Source organism: Denticeps clupeoides, chromosome 1 (assembly GCF_900700375.1).
Source record: "Denticeps clupeoides chromosome 1, fDenClu1.1, whole genome shotgun sequence".
Lineage (NCBI taxonomy): Eukaryota > Metazoa > Chordata > Actinopteri > Clupeiformes > Denticipitidae > Denticeps > Denticeps clupeoides.
The window spans coordinates 23,367,161-23,387,754 of NC_041707.1; the positions used below are offsets into that span (position 1 = coordinate 23,367,161).

The 20,594-nt window shown below is 40.4% G+C and overlaps 1 protein-coding gene and 1 long non-coding RNA gene across 3 annotated transcripts in view; both read left to right on the forward strand.

Moving 5' to 3' along the window:
- Positions 1–20,594, forward strand: part of ppargc1a (peroxisome proliferator-activated receptor gamma, coactivator 1 alpha) — a 264,032-nt gene that overhangs the window by 123,031 nt on the left and 120,407 nt on the right. The window lies entirely within an intron of this gene.
- LOC114784507 (uncharacterized) lies at positions 6,625–9,209 on the forward strand. The gene is made up of 3 exons (XR_003748870.1): positions 6,625–6,688; positions 8,733–8,837; positions 8,917–9,209. It is a non-coding gene; the product is annotated as an uncharacterized LOC114784507 (long non-coding RNA).

Below are 20,594 nucleotides of genomic sequence, written 5' to 3' on the forward strand. Positions count from 1 at the left end.
CTGTGTATTCTTGTCCTGCTGCAGTTCTGCAGGTGACGTGCTGGCATTCAATGCCAAAGTTTTTCTATTAGGGAATGCAAATCAACTGACTTAGAGAATCTTAACAGATTTAGAGGAAAGCAAGGAAAACTGTGCACAGACAACTGGATACAGAAGAGTTTTTTGCAATGTACTAATTGCAATGTACTAATTTTTGTGTCCTTGAACTCTTGTGCTTATAATGGGGCTGAAGTGGCTCCGTAATCAGAAGGTTGACGGTTCAAATCCTGAACCGCCAAGCTGCCACTGAGCAAAGCACCGTCCCCACACACTGCTCCTCGGGCGCCTGTCATGGCTGCCCACTGCTCACCAAGGGTGATGGTTAAAAGCAGAGGACACATTTCGTTGTGTCACCGTGTGCTGCGCTGCAGTGTTTCACAATCAGTTCACTGTGTGTTTAGTCATGGATTGTATATGTGACTCGTCTATTACTTGTGTTTATCTTTGTCTGTATTCTGTTTGCATTTCTGTGGTGTGTTTGTCCTGTTTGTGTGTCTTTAATGTTTCTGCATTATGTTTGTATGTCTGTGTTGTGCTTCAGTGCCTGTCTGTGTGTGTGTGTGTGTGTGTGTGTGTGTGTTTGTAAACCTACCAATATGTGGACATTGACCTGACTGCACACCAATAAGGTGGGGACGTGTGTCATCGTGGGGACCAAAAACCAAGTCCCCACAAAGTTAACTACGCTAGCATGTATATTTCATCAAAATAAGCCTACCCCTTTAATATCTCCAAAGTCCCCAAGATGGACATTTTCTTGAAAAACATTGTGTATGTGTGTGCCTGGAATTGCTCACAGTGTGTACACGCCAACTAGGGTTGAAGAGGGTAATTGCAATTGCAGATACACACAGTAACACGTGGTACAGCAATGCTGAACTCTTATTGGCTCGTCTTGATGACGTCACGGACCATCAGAAACCAATGAGAGAGCTAATTGTTAATAAGTGCCTCAGTTAGCAAGACTGAGTTTGCTGAGCTATAGCACCATCCAGATCTATGTAAGCTAACTTTAACTGCAAGAAAAAAATCATTTAAAGATTCATACTTTTATGATACACATTGTGTTAGGGGTAAATAATATTTCTTTCAATAGTAAAGTGTTTTAGTAAGAAAAGCTATGACAATGCTAGCTAGTTAAATGGTACTAGCTTAGTTAGCACATGCTAGTTTCTGTTATTTATGGATATTTAAAATTACAATTATTACTATATCTTCCATAGACGTTTTCACTAAGCAGTAAGAGAAATAATGTGCTAAGAAAAATGGCTCGGAGGCGACAAAGCCCAATAAACAATGCCATTTTTCACATCACCACCTGCCGTGATAAAGCAGGGCTTGATGTTAAATACATCAATTCCTATAAAGGTGAGCAAAGCAGATATATTATCTTAAACTAATTACTATGAGGGAAAGTAGGTATGAATGTGGGTTGTGATTCACAAATTAGGCAGGGGAGTGTTTGCCGAGTCAGATATTTTCAAAGGAGATTTCATACTGGAGTACAGAGGAGACCTTATCGATCCAGAAGAAAGTAAACGAAGACGGCGAATTTACCACAACTCCCTAAAAGGATTTATGTTCGATTTCATCTGGCATGGAAAATTCTGGACGTGAGTACAAATGGATTTATATATTTTCCTTTGTTTTGATGTATAACTGTATTAAATATTTAAAAAATATATTTGAAAACGCGCTGCTAAAACTAGTATTAGTTTTTTATTAGTATTCTAGTTTTGTTGCCACATGTGGGAACTCGTGTCTTGTGTGGAGTTGCACAGCATGGGGAGCATTTAGATCATTTATCATCGCTAAACCGCCCATAACAGCTTTAAATGTGTATTATTAATTTTTTCAAGTCAGATGTGGAGTCAAAATGGGTTACATAACGTCGCTCAGACACACAGGGATTGTGGGTAATATGGTTGTTTTCTTCTGATGGAACAGAATTATTTCATCATTTGTCTGTCAGCATTTAAGGTACTTATTGTAAACATGCAATACTATATTGACTTATTTACAGTTGGCTTCTAATAGTTAAGATAGCAGCTCATGCATGGTTCCTGCTCAGGTCTGAATATTTTCCAGAAATACAAAAAAAAAAATGTTTATTTGTTCAGCTATTTGAAGTAGATTTATAATGTCTGCATATATCAGTTGTGTCATCACAAGATCACAAAAAATTGTTTAACAATTTATATATTATATTGATAATATAAAATTAAGTAATACAAACTAACAATAGTATAATTTTGCATTTAATAACTATTCTCTTTATTCAAATTCAGTATTGATGCTGCAAGGGATGATGGCACCCTTGGAAGACTGGTTAATGATGATCACATTAACCCCAACTGCAAAATGAAAAGAATCATGGTGGAAGGAAAGCCTCATTTGTGCCTTTTTGCCTTAAAAGACATAACACCTGGAGACGAGATTAGATATAATTATGGCGATGCTGATTGTCCTTGGAGGAATCAGGTAAGAATTGTAAAAGATATTTTGAAATCTGATATTTATATAAATTAAGATTTTAGTATTAATTAATTGTAATATTATGTTTGTTCATAAAGTTTTAACAATCAGAATAATTCACACATGCTCGCATCCATTTTACTGTTATTGGTTTACTGGGCTTTTCATATGTTTGCAGCCCTGGTCCTGCATTCGAATTCTGTAACAAATATTGAATCTAGAGAATTGTGGTTGTTTTGTTTATTTCACTGAAGATGCATCATCACTATACCTACTTAAGCATATTCTCTGCATCTGTATTTATTTAAAAATGCTTTTGCAACCTGACACTGTTCAGCTTTTTTATCTTTTACCAGTATTTGGGGACTTATTGGGGATTCCTTTGATAATTTCAGGAAGAAAGAAGTGGAATGGAAGGAGCCAGTAACTGTCCCAGGTCAGAAAACGCCTCTGAAAAGGATCTACATTACACCCAAAGTTCATTGGATAACTGCACCCTCAACAATCAGGTATAAAACTGCTGTTTAATTACCCGATATTATCCATACTTTTAGAATGAGAGTGTGCATTTTAAAGTTATGCAAACATAACTTTCATATTTGGTCTAATTGTTGGCTGTTTTGTTCATTCCAGGAGACAATAAGTGGTGTAGACAGAGCTAATATCTTCCCCAAATCAGATGGTACCTCTGAAGACATTCAGCATTCCACAGACTGTTCACAGGTTGAGACTTTCCACATTCAGGTATGATACTTCTTTTTAAAATGTAATTTTAATATAATATACGTTAAGTCCCCACACTGTGCAATGTGCATGATATATGTGAAGTCCCCATGAACTATTGTGTATCACAAATCTTTTTGAAAGATTCACAAGACTCAGGATGAGAAGTGCTGCACCTCCCCCACTATGTCCCCACATTGTCTTCTAAAATTAAATCTCTATACTAAGTCCACACACTACACCTATTTTGATCTATTAGGATTTTGTAACACATGTACAACTCTTAGTACATTTAAACATTGAAAATATGTAGTGTGATTGTAGAATGGCAACGTATCTTTTATGTTTGGATTAATGGCTGACTGTTTTGTTCATTTTAGGAGACAATAAGTGGTACGAACCAAGCCAGTAACTGCCCCAAATCAGATGGTGCCTCTGAAGACAATCAGCATTGCACAGACAGTTCACAGCATGACAGTATCTTCCACATTCAGGTATGAAACTGCTCTTTTTTTATGTATTTTAATTACCATATACGTTAAGTCCCCACAATGTGCAATGTGCATGATATATGTGAAGTCCCCATGACGTATTGTGTATCACAAATGTTTATGAAAGATTCACAAGACTCAGGATGAGAAGTGCTGCACCTCCCCCACTATGTCCCCACATTGTCTTCTAAAAAAAAATTTCTACACTAAGTCCACACACTACACCTATTTTGATCTATTAGGATTTTGTAACAAAATTAATTATTTTAATGACATGTATAACTGTTAGTACATTTAAACATTGAACATATGTAGTGTGGTTGTAGAATGGCAACATATCTTTTATGTTTGGTCTAATGGCTGACTGTTTTGTTCATTATAGGAGACAATAAAGGGTACGAACCAAGCCAGTAACTGCCCCAAATCAGATGGTGCCTCTGAAGACAATCAGCATTGCACAGACAGTTCACAGCATGACAGTATCTTCCACATTCAGGTATGAAACTGCTCTTTTTTTATGTATTTTAATTACAATATACGTTAAGTCCCCACAATGTGCAATGTGCATGATATATGTGAAGTCCCCATAAAGTATTGTGTATCACAAATGTTTATGAAAGATTCACAAGACTCAGGATGAGAAGTGCTGCACTTCCCCCACAATGTCCCCACATTGTCTTCTAAAAAAAAATCTCTACACTAAGTCCACACACTACACCTATTTTGATCTATTAGGATTTTGTAACAAAATTAATTATTTTAATGACATGTATAACTGTTAGTACATTTAAAACATTGAAAATATGTAGTGTGGTTGTAGAATGGCAACATATCTTTTATGTTTGGTCTAATGGCTGACTGTTTTGTTCATTATAGGAGACAATAAAGGGTATGAACCAAGCCAGTAACTGCCCCAAATCAGATGGTGCCTCTGAAGACAATCAGCATTGCACAGACAGTCCACAGCATGACAGTATCTTCCACATTCAGGTATGAAACTGCTCTTTTTTATGTATTTTAATTACAATATACGTTAAGTCCCCACAATGTGCAATGTGCAAGATATATGTGAAGTCCCCATAAAGTATTATGTATCACAAATGTTTATGAAAGATTCACAAGACTCAGGATGAGAAGTGCTGCACCTCCCCCACAATGTCCCCACATTGTCTTCTAAAAAAAAATCTCTACACTAAGTCCACACACTACACCTATTTTGATCTATTAGGATTTTGTAACAAAATTAATTATTTTAATGACATGTATAACTGTTAGTACATTTAAAACATTGAAAATATGTAGTGTGGTTGTAGAATGGCAACATATCTTTTATGTTTGGTCTAATGGCTGACTGTTTTGTTCATTATAGGAGACAATAAAGGGTATGAACCAAGCCAGTAACTGCCCCAAATCAGATGGTGCCTCTGAAGACAATCAGCATTGCACAGACAGTTCACAGCATGACAGTATCTTCCACATTCAGGTATGAAACTGCTCTTTTTTATGTATTTTAATTACAATATACGTTAAGTCCCCACAATGTGCAATGTGCATGATATATGTGAAGTCCCCATAAAGTATTGTGTATCACAAATGTTTATGAAAGATTCACAAGACTCAGGATGAGAAGTGCTGCACCTCCCCCACTATGTCCCCACATTGTCTTCTAAAAAAAAATCTCTACACTAAGTCCACACACTACACCTATTTTGATCTATTAGGATTTTGTAACAAAATTAATTATTTTAATGACATGTATAACTGTTAGTACGTTTAAACATTGAAAATATGTAGTGTGGTTGTAGAATGGCAACGTATCTTTTATGTTTGGTCTAATGGCTGACTGTTTTGTTCATTATAGGAGACAATAAAGGGTACGAACCAAGCCAGTAACTGCCCCAAATCAGATGGTGCCTCTGAAGACAATCAGCATTGCACAGACAGTTCACAGCATGACAGTATCTTCCACATTCAGGTATGAAACTGCTCTTTTTTATGTATTTTAATTACCATATACGTTAAGTCCCCACAATGTGCACTGTGCATGATATATGTGAAGTCCCCATGACGTATTGTGTATCACAAATGTTTATGAAAGATTCACAAGACTCAGGATGAGAAGTGCTGCACCTCCCCCACTATGTCCCCACATTGTCTTCTAAAAAAAAATCTCTACACTAAGTCCACACACTACACCTATTTTGATCTATTAGGATTTTGTAACAAAATTAATTATTTTAATGACATGTATAACTGTTAGTACGTTTAAACATTGAAAATATGTAGTGTGGTTGTAGAATGGCAACGTATCTTTTATGTTTGGTCTAATGGCTGACTGTTTTGTTCATTATAGGAGACAATAAAGGGTACGAACCAAGCCAGTAACTGCCCCAAATCAGATGGTGCCTCTGAAGACAATCAGCATTGCACAGACAGTTCACAGCATGACAGTATCTTCCACATTCAGGTATGAAACTGCTCTTTTTTTATGTATTTTAATTACCATATACGTTAAGTCCCCACAATGTGCACTGTGCATGATATATGTGAAGTCCCCATGACGTATTGTGTATCACAAATGTTTATGAAAGATTCACAAGACTCAGGATGAGAAGTGCTGCACCTCCCCCACTATGTCCCCACATTGTCTTCTAAAAAAACATTTCTACACTAAGTCCACACACTACACCTATTTTGATCTATTAGGATTTTGTAACAAAATTAATTATTTTAATGACATGTATAACTGTTAGTACATTTAAACATTGAAAATATGTAGTGTGGTTGTAGAATGGCAACATATCTTTTATGTTTGGTCTAATGGCTGACTGTTTTGTTCATTATAGGAGACAATAAAGGGTATGAACCAAGCCAGTAACTGCCCCAAATCAGATGGTGCCTCTGAAGACAATCAGCATTGCACAGACCGTCCACAGCATGACAGTATCTTCCACATTCAGGTATGAAACTGCTCTTTTTTATGTATTTTAATTACAATATACGTTAAGTCCCCACAATGTGCAATGTGCATGATATATGTGAAGTCCCCATAAAGTATTGTGTATCACAAATGTTTATGAAAGATTCACAAGACTCAGGATGAGAGTGCTGCACCTCCCCCACTATGTCCCCACATTGTCTTCTAAAAAAATCTCTACACTAAGTCCACACACTACACCTATTTTGATAATGACATGTATAACTGTTAGTACATTTAAATTTTGAAATTATGTAGTGTGCTTGCAGAATGCAAACATTACTTTTACATTTGGTCAAATTGCAATCAGACAGTCAGAATTGCACTGCCAGTTCACAGGTTGAGAGTATCTTCCACATTCAGGTATGAAACTGTTCTTTTCAATGTATTTTTATCATAATATCGAATCTCGAATTCCGATCCGCCAAGGTGCAACTGAGCAAAGCACTGTCCCCACACACTTCTCCCCAGGCGCCTTTCATGGCTGCCTACTGCTCACCAACGGTGATGGGTTAAAAGCAAAGGACACATTTAGTTGTGTGCACATGTGCTGTGTTGCAGTGTATCACAATGACAATCACTTCTCTTTTACTTAATAAACATTAAGTCCCTTCAATGTAAATATATGTGACATCCCTACAAAGTAGAATGTGCTTCACCACTATTGTTGAAAGGTTAATAAGACTCAACAAGTTTTGTGTACGTGCCTCAGCAGGTACCCACGTTGTCTTCTAAAATGAAGGCTTTAGTGAAATAGCTAAGAGACTCCATGGTAGCATGAAATGGAGTCTACAACTGACATAAGTGGCTCAGGTAGTGCAGCTCGTTCAGGATCAAATTCAAATTTTATTTGTCACATACACAGTCATACATGATATGATATGCAGTTTTAACAAAAGTGTTTAAGTGTTAGGATATGTTAGGAAGTGTTCAAGTGTTAGGTATATCAATGCAAGCTATGGCAAGAAGGTTTGTGTAGAGTCCAGAACATGAAGGCACTACCAGGAAACAGGCCAGTACATCAGAAGACATGGAGGAGGCAGTAGAAGGGCAACCCAGCAGCAGGACCGCTACCTCCACCTTTGTGCAAGGAGGAACAGGAGGACCTCTGCCAGAGCCCTGCAAAATGACCTCCAGCAGGCCTCTCTGCTCTGCTCAAATGGTCAGAAACAGACTCCACAAGGGTGGTATGAGGGCCCGATGTCCATAGATTGGGGTTTTGCTTACAGCCCAACACTGTGCAGCATGTTTGGCATTTGCCAAAGAACAACAAGATTGGCAAATTCGCCACTGGCGCCCTGTGCTCTTCACAGATGAAACCAGGTTCACACAGAGCACATGTGACATGTGACAGTCTGGAGACGCCATGGAGAACATTCTGATGCCTGCAACATCCTCCAGCATGACCAGTGTGGCAGTGGGTCAGTAGTGGTGTGGGGTGGCATTTCTTTAGGGGGGCGCACAACCCTCCATGTGCTCGCCAGATGTAGCTTGACTGCCATTAACTACCGAGATGAGATCTTCAGACCCCATGTGCACATCTGGGACATCATATCTCGCTTCATCTACCAACACCACGTTGCATCACAGACTGTGCAGGAGTTGGCGGATTCTTTAGACCAGGTCTGGGAGGAGATCCCTCAGGAGACCATCCGTCACCTAAACAGGAGCATGTCCAGTCATTGTAGGGAGGTCATAGAGGCACGTGAAGGCCTCATTACTGGGCCTCATTTTTACTTATTTTAAGGACATTACATCAGCCCATAGTTTGTTTTGCCACTTTAATTTTGAGTGTGACTCCAAATCCAGAGCTTCATGGGTTGATAAATTTGATTTTCATCGATAATTTTTGTGTGATTTTGTAGTTAGCACATTCAACTATGTAAAGAAGTATTTAATAAGAATATTTCATTCATTCAGATGTAGGATGTCTTATTTCTGTGTTCCCTTAATTTGTGAGCAGTGTATTTTCTCCAAGAAAGAATCAAATCCTTAACAATTTTGAATGCATTTGTTTTGTGTTTAAGTGGCTCTTGATGTAGAACCACCCATAGATCCTTCTGCAAAAGAAGTCCAGAAATCTTCAATTGAACAAGCAACAGAAATAACAAGTACCACAACTACCATGAAAGGTACTGTTTGTTAAACTTCATAGAAAGCCTTTATGAACTTAAAAATCTCTGTTTTTTCTGATGTGCTTTGTTCATTCAGGTCGAAAGGTGGTAAAGAAAAAGAAATGGGACAGTGATGAAATGAATGCAGTTGAAAAGCATCTAAACAGGTTCATCAAAACTTGTACAGTGCCAGGAAAACAACAATGTGAGGCCTGTATAAATGCTGAACCTGTTGCCTTGAAAGACAGGGATTGGTTGTCTGTAAAGTTCTTTGTGAAGAACAAAATCACTACCCTTAAAAGAAGAATGTAAAGTCAGTTATTTTATTTTGTTTGGTATCTTATTTTCTGGTATTTTAGATTTCTGGTTATTACATTTGTTTTAAAAGGATCTTAGAATCTCTTTTTTTTTTTTTTGGAAATGGGTGCAATTCAGTAAAGTGTCTTTGAATCGAATGTAAATATGTACAGAATACTGTTCAGAATGCTACATAAAAATAGCAAAAAAAAATAAATATTTTATTCATGTTATTAAATTTTGATCTTTTCATTCATTATAGCTGCATCCCAGCTGTTTCGTCCCCATGTTGTTCACAAGTACCTACATCTTACAGTTAACCAGACAGTTCACTATGTGTGTCTGCTGGTCCTCACAAGTGATGTCTACCAGACAAGGTCCCCAGTTTGTAGGAAAATGTCACATTGCTTTATTAATGTATTTTCTATATTTTAAAGTGACAGTCATTTTTAAAGCCTCAAATGAAACATAAATCTATCTTTAGATTTTTCATAAAGCCTTTAGAAATGCACGTCCCCACGATGTGGCATCGTGCATGTAGTCCCCAAATTGCGGCTACACAAGTATGTGTGTGTGTGTGTGTGTATGTGAGGGGGGTGACTGCTCACGTCCCCCGCTCCCCTGCTCAGATCTCATTTCCGTCGCCGTAAAACATTAAGTTGTTAAATTTCTTTATGCTCTGCTCCTCCACTTGCCCAGGGGCTCCCAGTGAGTCTGAAATTGAATGATTGCCTGCAGCCGTCGGATTGCTTAACCTCTGCATTTGCGCTTCTCCGCGGCCTTGTATTTTTAGAACTTTTCTCTTCCACCTCTCTCTCTCCTCCAGTCTTGGTTGTCTTCCTCCCTCTGCCCTTCTTTCTTTTTCCCTCTCCTCCACCTCTTCCTGGGGCTATCTCTACAAAAATGGCCAATCTGCGTGCTATGGAGGTCCTCGGTTAGCGTTTGTGGGGTTTTTCGCCCCCCTGTGCACGTCAGGAGCAAGTAGACAAAGTGACTCATGGCCTGGAGCAAGGAGCAGGGTGGGATAGGGGAGCTTTGTGTGAGTGTGTGTGTGTTTGAGTGTGGACATTTTTTTATTTATGGACCTCACCTCCACTCGTGCTGCCAATTTGTCGAGGCAAAAGCGTCTGGCCATTCCAGTGCAAACATCATTTGAGACCTGAAACGTTTTATTAGCCAATTCAGCCGACAGGAGAATGAACTCAAACCTGCGTTAAGGTTTGAGTTCCAGGAATGATTTTCCCTTTATCCATATTTCTTCAGGAATTCAGAGTGTCACTCTTCAAGTGATTTTCTGACATTCTTTTCAATATTTCAGTACAAAGAAAATGTTTTTTTTTTTTTTTCTTTTACCTTTATTTACGTAGTAAAATATGACTGATTGATTGGTTGGAATTTAATCTGAGAATGTGGGTTCATTTTACAGTATCTGTCCACCTTGTTTTGGAGGAGACACCCTACCTGACATCCACTGTGCCTGTCATCACTAATACATTAGGAGGCCTGATGTTCGTGTGACGATGGTGGTCAAGTGAAGTTTTGTGACCGTCGGGGTCAGAACGCGGTCCATATATATATATATGTGTGTGTGTGTGTGTGTGTGTGTGTATGTATACACAGTGCATCTGTGTGTGGAAGATATTTGATTTGGTCATCCTGGACTTTGGCTGAATTGAGTAGAGAGGCTGGACAGTGTGTATTTGTATGTGTGTGAGTGTGTGTGGCCTGCGTATGGTGGCTGTTCGATAGCGTACACACAGTTTTGAGAGTATGCAATTTGAGAGTGGGGAATTGGGCAGGCGCGGGGGTGATTCGGTGTGGTCCGGGTTTAGGGAGTCTCAGTGCTGCAGTGTGCTGATGAAAAAGTAATGTAGTGTGTCTGGAAGACGACGCTCGCCTCCCCCAACGTAGAAATTGACCTCTCAAAGCAAAAAGGCCTGTTCTGAGAGCTGTGTGACATGTTCGTTTTTCTCTGGTAACAGCAAAAGAGACTCAGAGTGCGAGAGATGTAGGTCCTGAAAAGCAGCTAAGGCCAAAACTTTCTTTGCTTTGATTGGCTAGTTCCTGACCGATGCTGATTGTGATTTGATGCTTATTGAGGTGACTGTGTGGTGAGGTCAGAGCTGAAGCTCTGGGACTCCAGAGTTCCATGCTGAGCCTCCCTCCTGGTTTTAAACGAGCCCCGCTGTCCTTGCCCACAGCACTGACTCAGCACGAGCATTTTTCCTCCTTCTCTTCACAACACTCAAAGTCTGCAACCTACCAAGAAGTGCACCTGTGACTTTCCCCTATAATAATGTTATGCAAAAAAAAACATCTTTTAATCTATTTAAATGTGTTGTAGAATGTACTAAGCAAGAAGCTATAATATCAAGATATGCTTTTGTTTATTTATCTTTTCTGTATTTCTTCAGCAGATTGAAATTCACAAAAATATATATATATATGTGATATATATATATTGTTTATATATAATTGTTCAAACATCACAATCCTTTAACCAGATGTTACCAATAATCATCGAAATGATTCATTCATCAGTCAGAAACTGAGATAACAAATACACATAAAGACAGTGAAGAAGAATGTCCACTCTACATTTCGAATGATGTACACTCCTTTCGTGCTCTATACTGAGTGAGGAATTGTTCTCTGCATAGTGAAGTAATGTATATGAACAGAATCTATATCGCCGAGAGAGCATCCTGTAAAATTGTGAATGAGGCAAGAGATGACATTTCTTCTGCTTGACCAGGGAGATGCAATGCCTGGAATACTGCAGTATACACCTATTTGTATTTTAATGCAGTTTATTCAGTCCTCTGTATATTTGATTGTCCCTGCCAAGCAGGAAGTTCTTATATGGAGTCCCTTTATCTGTTGCTTCTGTCATGTAATATTTTGTTGTTTTTGTGGTTCTCTTTCCTCCGGGTGTGTTTGGTTGGAGTGTCTGACTGCACCAGTTTCAAAATGATTCTGAATGTTTTCAACCACATTATACTCTTTTATACATATAATACATGTAAAATGTTTTTGATATTTTTTTTATTAAATGTGTCATGCAGCCCCCGATTAATAAGACATTACTGTTGACAGCTTGTTTTTTTTTCGTTTGGAAATTAGTTTTTAAAGACACTTTTGCGCAATTAGCCATTTGCTTACATATTAAAAAGGGAAGTACAATAAGTGCAATTTTTAATCTGCATTTGCACATTCCATCCACATTCCACAGCCTATTGTGGGACCCCTTAATTGTACAAAACAAGATTGTTTTCCAGTATGAATCTCTGACCCGTTTTGACTCCGCACCTCAAGTAGTTTAGCAGGTTTCTTAAGTGCACAGCGGCACGGCGTTTATTTGCCAAGGTAAATTTAGCCTCACTCGTCTCCAACAGCAGTAAGCCTCTTTTCTGGCCCGTCCTGTTTGGAAAACACCAAATACAAATACTGAGGCATATTAGCACACAACATGTTTGAGCCAACCAAAAGAGATGTAATTACTATTGACAGAATTAACAAACTAAATCCCTGCATTAATTAGAGAGTCAAATGTAAAAACGGTCAGGAGCAAGAGCCGGACAGCGCTCAGTCGTCCACTCAGTTTTATTAGAATTCTGTCCATGCCATTCATTTTTTATAATTCTCACCATCTCGTGTCAACAAACTTATTTTCATTAACTCTGCCTTACGCTGCCAGACACTGAAATCTGTTCCTCCAATGCCCTTCCTGTGTGAAGCCAGTGATGTGAGCTTCATTGCGTTGTGCTGGACCATATGGCCAGTCAAAAAAAAAAAAAGAGTGGCCAATAGCTTTCTTTTTATCTGCAATAATTTATAGCCCAACCCAAGCAGATACAAAGGCGAACCCAAAACCCAAACAGATACAGAGACGAAAGGTACAATGGAGGGAACATTTCAGAGGTTCTGTCAGTTGATGAAACTTGGTCAGCCTGAGGTGAGTAGCCAAATAGTGACAAATGTCTAGAAAATTCTGCACTAATAATAATCTAGTAAATGTAGAGTGAATAAATAAGTACATGAACTCAAATCTTAAGTCACACGTGTTCACTTTTCACATGTAAATAATCCAAATAATTGGGAAATCTTAATTGAGTAATGGGGTATTGTACATATTCAGAATATGGTCTAATTAAAGTTTTACTTGTTTACTAGATTCGATTCAGAATTCTGATCATGAAATCTTATTTAAGTGCAATGAAAAACAATGAAATCTCCAACTGAACAAAAAATCTACATTTCTTACCATTACAGCACATACTGTGTAACAAATGAGACAGAGTGAAACTACATTTACAAATTGTCTCAACTGAATATTTTAGAACATTGTTATGGGTGAATGAAACCATCTGTGACACCAGGGCTGGTCCAACGCTGACCCACGGGACCCCAGCAACCCCATAATTACTTTCCCAGGAGTCTGAGGGTGTTTTATGACAACCTGCTCTGATATTTTTGTCAATTTTGAATGAATGTAATCAATCATTTCCATAACCATGATCATCTCTATATTCAGTACATTATGTGTATACATTATTCTTTGATCTTACAATCACAGCAGCTATTGCAAATTTATACAATGTCCTGTTTGACTATTTGAACATTAAGCCTCATTTCTCATAAGTTTTACCAATCTTGTTGTCACTACTGCCATTCTGTAGTAAATGTGACTTCTGCAACTTTGCACATACATGCATGCACATGCATTTACCACCAACAAATAATGTTAATCTGAAGTCTGTACTTTCTCATCAAAGAAATAAATAATGGAAAGTAGTGAAATTTCACAAAAAAACCCACATGAAACAACAAGTTGCAACAAACAACTTGTCAGGCATTTCAACAGCTCACAAAATTCAGGAAGTGTACCTACAAACAAATCCCTAGTCCCCTACAGGTCATTTAATAGTGATTACTAATTGATTTTATTATTGGTTATGAAAGGCACTGGTGTGGATAAATGTCGAACTGGGAGGCCAAGATGTATTAATGCTGAAAATATAAAACTGCATATTTTACACGTTTTTTTCAACTACAACCACTTTCTGTCTCTCTCCCCATGCCTCACCTTCCTGCCTCCTCTGGGGATCTCACTGACCTTTTTCAGGTATGTGATTCAGTATCTGGCACCTCTCTGTGTTCTAGTACACAACCAATGCATGCACACACTGCAGTATTCAGGGACGTGATTAATAACCCATTGGCCTTTGCCAGGGTGTGGGCTTTCTTTCGTAAGTGCTGGGATTGCCTGTAGAATTATGGGCGGTATTTTGCCTTACGTGCTATTTGTGTGTTCGCTTTACCTTCACAATGACTCTTCTGCTGCACATGCATTTTGAGAGCACACTATTTGGGATAACTCGCATTTTCATCATTTGACAGTGGGAGCAAAAAAAAAAAGAAAATGCTGTTAATGTTGAGCTATATCATCAGGATTACCCACTTGTGAAAATGAGGTGTCTTCCTTTGCTGTTTGAGTGAAATACTACCATATCCCTAACAAATTTTCAGTGATAAGGTGACAAAAATGGCAGTGTCTGCTTTTAAATCAACAAATAGTCACTTGCCTATCCGCTATGGCATCACATTTCACCTTTAGTGTCATTTAGCCCAAGCTGTCATGCAGCTAATGGTTAGAGACCTGTTGAGACCTCCACACACCTTAACGGTGCAGTTAAATAAAGAGAAATTATAACATAACATCTCAGTCAGTGTCACCCCAGCAGATGTGCTTTAGTATAAAAAAATCCATCAGACAGTCACACACACACAGCAGAATTGGAGATAACATTGTAGAGATCTGAGCTAATCGTTTCCCATAGCTCTGCTCATCCGCCTCCTTCGGCAGGTCAGTGGTGGGGTTCCCACGTTTCCTCCGGTATCAAACGGGGGGGAGGGGGATCTTCTCCAGTCTTAGAGCATCATTACTGACTCATCCCTGACCCTCAGGCAGAGGGGAATTGGGGGATAGGGGAATTCGCTGTGTGGGTTCACAGACCTCTGGCACCCCTGCTGTGCATCTGAAGTGTTTTGATGTGTGTGTGTATGTGTGTGTGTGTGTGTGTGGTGAGAGAGAGAGATGTTGCGATTACTCCTTTTCAAACCCACACCACATTTTGGATTTAGACCCGCTGTGCTGCTCTGATACAATGAATAACCTCGTCCACACCTGTTCATCCCAAATTGAACAAAAGCCTCCCTTTGGTGTAGGTCTCTCTGTTTATCTCTCTCTTTCTCTCGTTCTGTGAAGCACATGTTTCTGCATGCAGTATTCACCACACAGCGAGCGCGAGAGAGGTTTTGGTGTATTTGTGTACCAGATCAGGAACATCACAATGCGGGACATGTGCAGCACCTCCATGAAGACATTCTGACAGGAAGCGCAAACCAGAATGTGGGCACCAGGATTAGACTGAGCAAATGTTGCTGGGAGTGTGTGCTCACAGATCGCTTTGTTACTGTCCAGTCACTTCAGCAAAGAAATGTTAAAGATTAGTGTTTCCCGATCCAGATGCTAATGAATTGCAGTGACATATTGTCACGATGGCGAGCTGACGGGGGAAGGAAGCGCAGAGGCGGGACATAATATACCCAAGGATTTATTATAAAATAGAAACAAAATGTCTAAACTAAAATGTTGCCGCTGCAGAAGGGGCGGAGTCACCGACTTTTAACCGCTGTCCGGATTGGGCACAGGTGATGTGTCCAGGTGCAGTCAATCCTGACACATATACTCAATGGTTATCACACCCTAACCCTAGGTCTACTGAGAGACTGTTATAGAATAAAACCTTTTTTCTTTTTCTATGATGAGCTCATTATTTTCAGCTGGACCTTTCTAGAGGAAAATGCCACTGCCTTCCACCAATCATACAATAACACAATCATTTATCCATCTGTGCAATAGCAAATTTATTTCAATTACCACAGGTCCCACCTTTCTCTCTGTCCAATCGATGGCTACCCCTGGCCAGATATCATGTGAGGTCAGACCACCAGTGTGGAGAGAAATATAAGGGTGACATTCTCACATTTTCTGCATTGTAGTGGGAGTGCATGGAGTAAATGTGACCTGTCCCAAACAATTATCAGTTTAATGTCAGATTAATGGCCTGCGAATGACACAGGGGCATAGACCCTGTCACCTGTTTCATTCACCCATAACAAGTTTATTTATTTTATTAGTTAACAACTTTACTCTTTCTTTTAATATCAAGAGCATAAATTGATTTCCCCTCCACCACTCAAGTGATATTATATGGGCCCCAGTGTTGAGCATCATATTGACTTGATTCAGATCGATATTATAAATGCCTTAACGGCGGCAGTTAAACTCATTTGTCATTTATTGGGTTTGCAAAGTAACATATTTATCAATCTGGCATTAATGTCCATTCCCATAGTCAACTGTGTCATCCAACGGCCATTACTTTAGCTAAAGCTGGCAAATTATGCTGCTACCGTCCAGTAATGGCGTTGCAGCGATTAGAGGGAATCGGCGTGTGGCTGGGAGGTTGAAATGACGGCTACGTTCATGTGGACCTGTCAGCACACACGACTTCTCCCTCGGGCTTCTGTCGGCACATTATTCGCAGATGAAGGGGAAACATAATGCTAGCCTCCAGGCCGGCTTTGGGGAAACGCCACCACCTTCAATTGAATTACTTCCCAGTTTTGCTATTATTGTTGTTGTGGCTGGCGTTTTCTTATTTATTTCTTTTTCTGCCCTGCCTGTTGACAGCCAGTTTGCCATTGACAGTGCCGCAGATGCAGGTTAATGGAGTCCAGCCCTGAGGCCTAATGCATGCTGGGTATTCCTCTGTTTTGCTCCGACAGGACACAAAGAGTCAGGCTATAGGCGCACATCATTCCCCACTGTAACAAGATGGCCATGTTCTGACAGATTAAAAAAACAAGGCTGGGAATCTGAGTGATACAGCAGCAATGAGACAGCACATTTATTATTTCAGTCCTTTTTTTTCTGTGACCGTGTGTGTCGATTATTTGGCTTTATTTCTTATGGTTTTTAGATTTAAAAAAAAATGTCATTCATGTAACTGAGAGGGTATAGCTGCTAATTTGAGAGCCTGCATTGTCCTATGATGTTTCGTAGATGTGGCATCTATACCCTGGCCCAGTCATTTCTCTGATTACACACACGTTCATCATGCAGTCTGTATTCAGAAGGTACTCCTCTCATCTCAGGTTCTCTGCCTCTCCTTTAATGGGCTGTAGGAACACATGTGCATGAGCAAGCGCGCACACACACATTCAGAAGCATATGTGATTGTGATTTTTCACACATCACCTCTGGGAGGAGACAGCTCGTCTTTGCAGGGTCTGGCGTGACCTCTGCCTCTCGTGTTTCCAGCTCCACCTCTCTGCTCCATCCATCCCTCCTTCCTTGGGGTTTTTGCTCCTTCGTATGGAAAGTGTCCCAGGAGCCGTTGTTTGCTATTTATAGCGCTGGTGGATTGCAGGCGGATCAAAGCACCTTATATATCAAAGCGCATCGAATGTTCCTCCTCCCATAGTGGCCTCTTTACCCAGCAAGAAGTGCTAAAACGAGAAGCTGGGAAAGACTCAGAAGGGATCTTCCTCAGATCACAAGAGACCAAGATTATTGTGTGAAGGGTGATGTTATCACGCACATGTGCACACATGATCATAAAGTTGTATTGGAGTGGGACCAGAGATAATGAAATCACAATAAGGTCTCCTGTGGATTCAGCATTTCAGTTCTTGGATGTAAATTAAATGCAGTCATCAACCTTCACTGACAGATCACTGCTGCAGAATAGCTGCTCTGTTTACATGCTTCTGTACAACTGAGTCATAGTTCTGGCATTTTCAACCTGAACAAAAAACTATTTGAGTTTACAGAAATGTGCACAGCAATTATTAATCTCACAGCATTGTGCAAAAATAAAAATAGGCACTTTTGGATCTGCTTTGTATTTTATGTATATAATATATTAATTGTCCTTTTTGGAAAGGCTAGATAGAAGTTTGAATTCATTCAGCACCAGAGACAGCAGATGAGCTGTTTGTGGTGCTGAAATGTATTACATTATTAAAAATCTTGTGTTTTGGTTGACACTGTTGGATTAGAACACAATTTCAGTAGAATTTAGTAGAATTCAATAGACCCAGAACCATGGTATTAGATTTGTCCGCTCCACTCTCTTCAGCACGGAGGGGGTCTGTTAGAGTTCCAGCAGGGTTCAGCTATCAGTAACACACTGGAGGTGTGCCCACTGACATGGTGGCATCGGTAACAGTGTACCCACCCTGCCACCTGCCTCACGGGCGTCCTCGGCCCCCATCCCCACCTCTCTGCAGATGCCATGGGAACGTGCCAACCACTGGCACTGCCATTGTAGCGGCCTGGACAGCACCATAAATCAGCGGTATGTCAGAGGCACCTCCAGCTCCTGTCCTCCACCCCTCCCTCTGCCCGCCTTCTTTCTCCCTCACCCAGCTATGAGGAATACCGGCTAGAGCAGCTGCTCCTCTGGCTGGGAAGGAGCCACTTTTGTTTGTCATCTAGTTAGAGCAATCAGTGTGGGGGCGTCAGCCAGTACCCCTGGGTGGTGTGTGTGTGTGAGAAGTGAACGTGTGTGTTTTTTGCTCTGTGTCCTTCATTGCCAAAGAGAAGGCTTCGGTGGATCCTGATTGTAATTAAAAGGCTGTCGAGCCTGGTGTCAGAGTACAAGCACTCTCTCTGTCTCTCTCTTTCTCTCTCTCTCTCTCTCTCTCTCTCTCTCTCTCTCTCTCTCACACACACACACACCTGCTGCAGCTCACTAAAAAAACTAGCCATTTTTTCCACAGTGGAGCATGAGGTGTCTGTGTGTGTGTGTGTGTGTGTGTGTGTGTGGGTGCATGTGTTAAGAAGAATTTGTGTGCATGTGTGTGTGGCATCAGGCGCTCCAGGTTTTGAAATATGGCCCCCATATTTCACCAGAGGCCCAGCATTTGTAAATGCCAAGCCTGTTCATGTTCTTGATTTCACGTGATTGGATAACATGTTGTCAGCCTCGGCTTTTAAGATATTGAAGAAATAATCCACCGATTCCAATCTGCTCTGGTGATGTGGAGGGGTGGAGGGTCGGAGGGGCGTCACCATTCCAAGCACGGGCCCATTATTGAACTCTGCCAGTATTATACAGTAAACAAAGATTAATGTGCTTTTAACCTGCAACAAGCAGAAACCATATTTTACTGTAAACCTATCCAGCGGGCTGAACGCCCCGCCAATCCACTCCAGAGGGGGGTCATTTTACCACGGATATCCACTCGCTGTGTTATTTCGGTAAAAGTGCTTTTGTCATGGAGATGATGGAGTCGGGAGATTAGGACACTCACCACCCCCATCCCCCCCAAACCACCCCATCATCCCTCTGTCTTTCACTGCCTGCCCCTCTTTCCGCCCATCGCTCCGGAGCCATCACGGTAAATAGCCATCCTGGAGTAAATTTATAACTGCCACTTCCGCTGACAAATCAAACACCATCACTGGATTCTCACAGCCCGTCTTTTTGGTCGGGGGAGGGGTAGGGTGGCGTTCACACTAACTGGACTCAATCAGCACGATCCTGTAAAGAAGACCCCAATTTGCCCCTCTCCCCATCTCTGTTGCTCTTCTCTCACTCTCCTGCCGTGCCAAATCCTTGTTAGCCGTAGTTTGACATTCTGCTCATAATGATCTAACAGAAAATAATCTTTTCTTTCTTTCTGTCCACATGTGTGTCTGTGTGATTATCTACTTATCATTCCAATCCACATTTAGTTCTAGCCTCATTCCCTGTCAATTTTGTATTGACAATAATGCAGATGAGTGTACAGTTAGCTTGTGTTTTGAAGTTGTTTATTTATGCATGTCTCTTATGAACATATTTACATAAATTCCCACAGAAACCCGTTTCGATGTGTTTGTGCATGTAGGTGTGTGTGTGTCTGTACATTCATATTTATGCAGACTGCACAAGAAGCTATGTGTTTGTAATCTGTGTATGCATTGAGTGTGTGTGTGTGCATGTCCTGATGTGAAATGAGTATGTCTGTGTTTGTACAAGATGTGCTCCACTCTGACAGATCTAAGCTGGGGACACTTGTCAGAGCTGGCTGTGCTTCAGTCAGGCAGCAGAAATGACAGGCGTGAGCGGGCGGCGGGCGAAGGGAACTCCCAGGGCCCAGCAGGAACTAGAGGGGTGTGAGGTGGAGTGAATAGACTGATGGACCAGACCTTGATTAAAAAAAAAAAAAAAAAAAAAACAGAGGTAGGCCGAGAAACAAAAGAAAAGGATAGAATGTTGGATGGTTTTTCTTTTTCTTCTGCCTTTCCTTCTAAAATCCTGGGAGGCAATGCAGCCATAACGCAGTGCTTCCACTTCTTGGTTCCAGAAGACAGATCTGTCTACTCCCATATCCTCACAGACCAAAGCTCTGACACCTCTT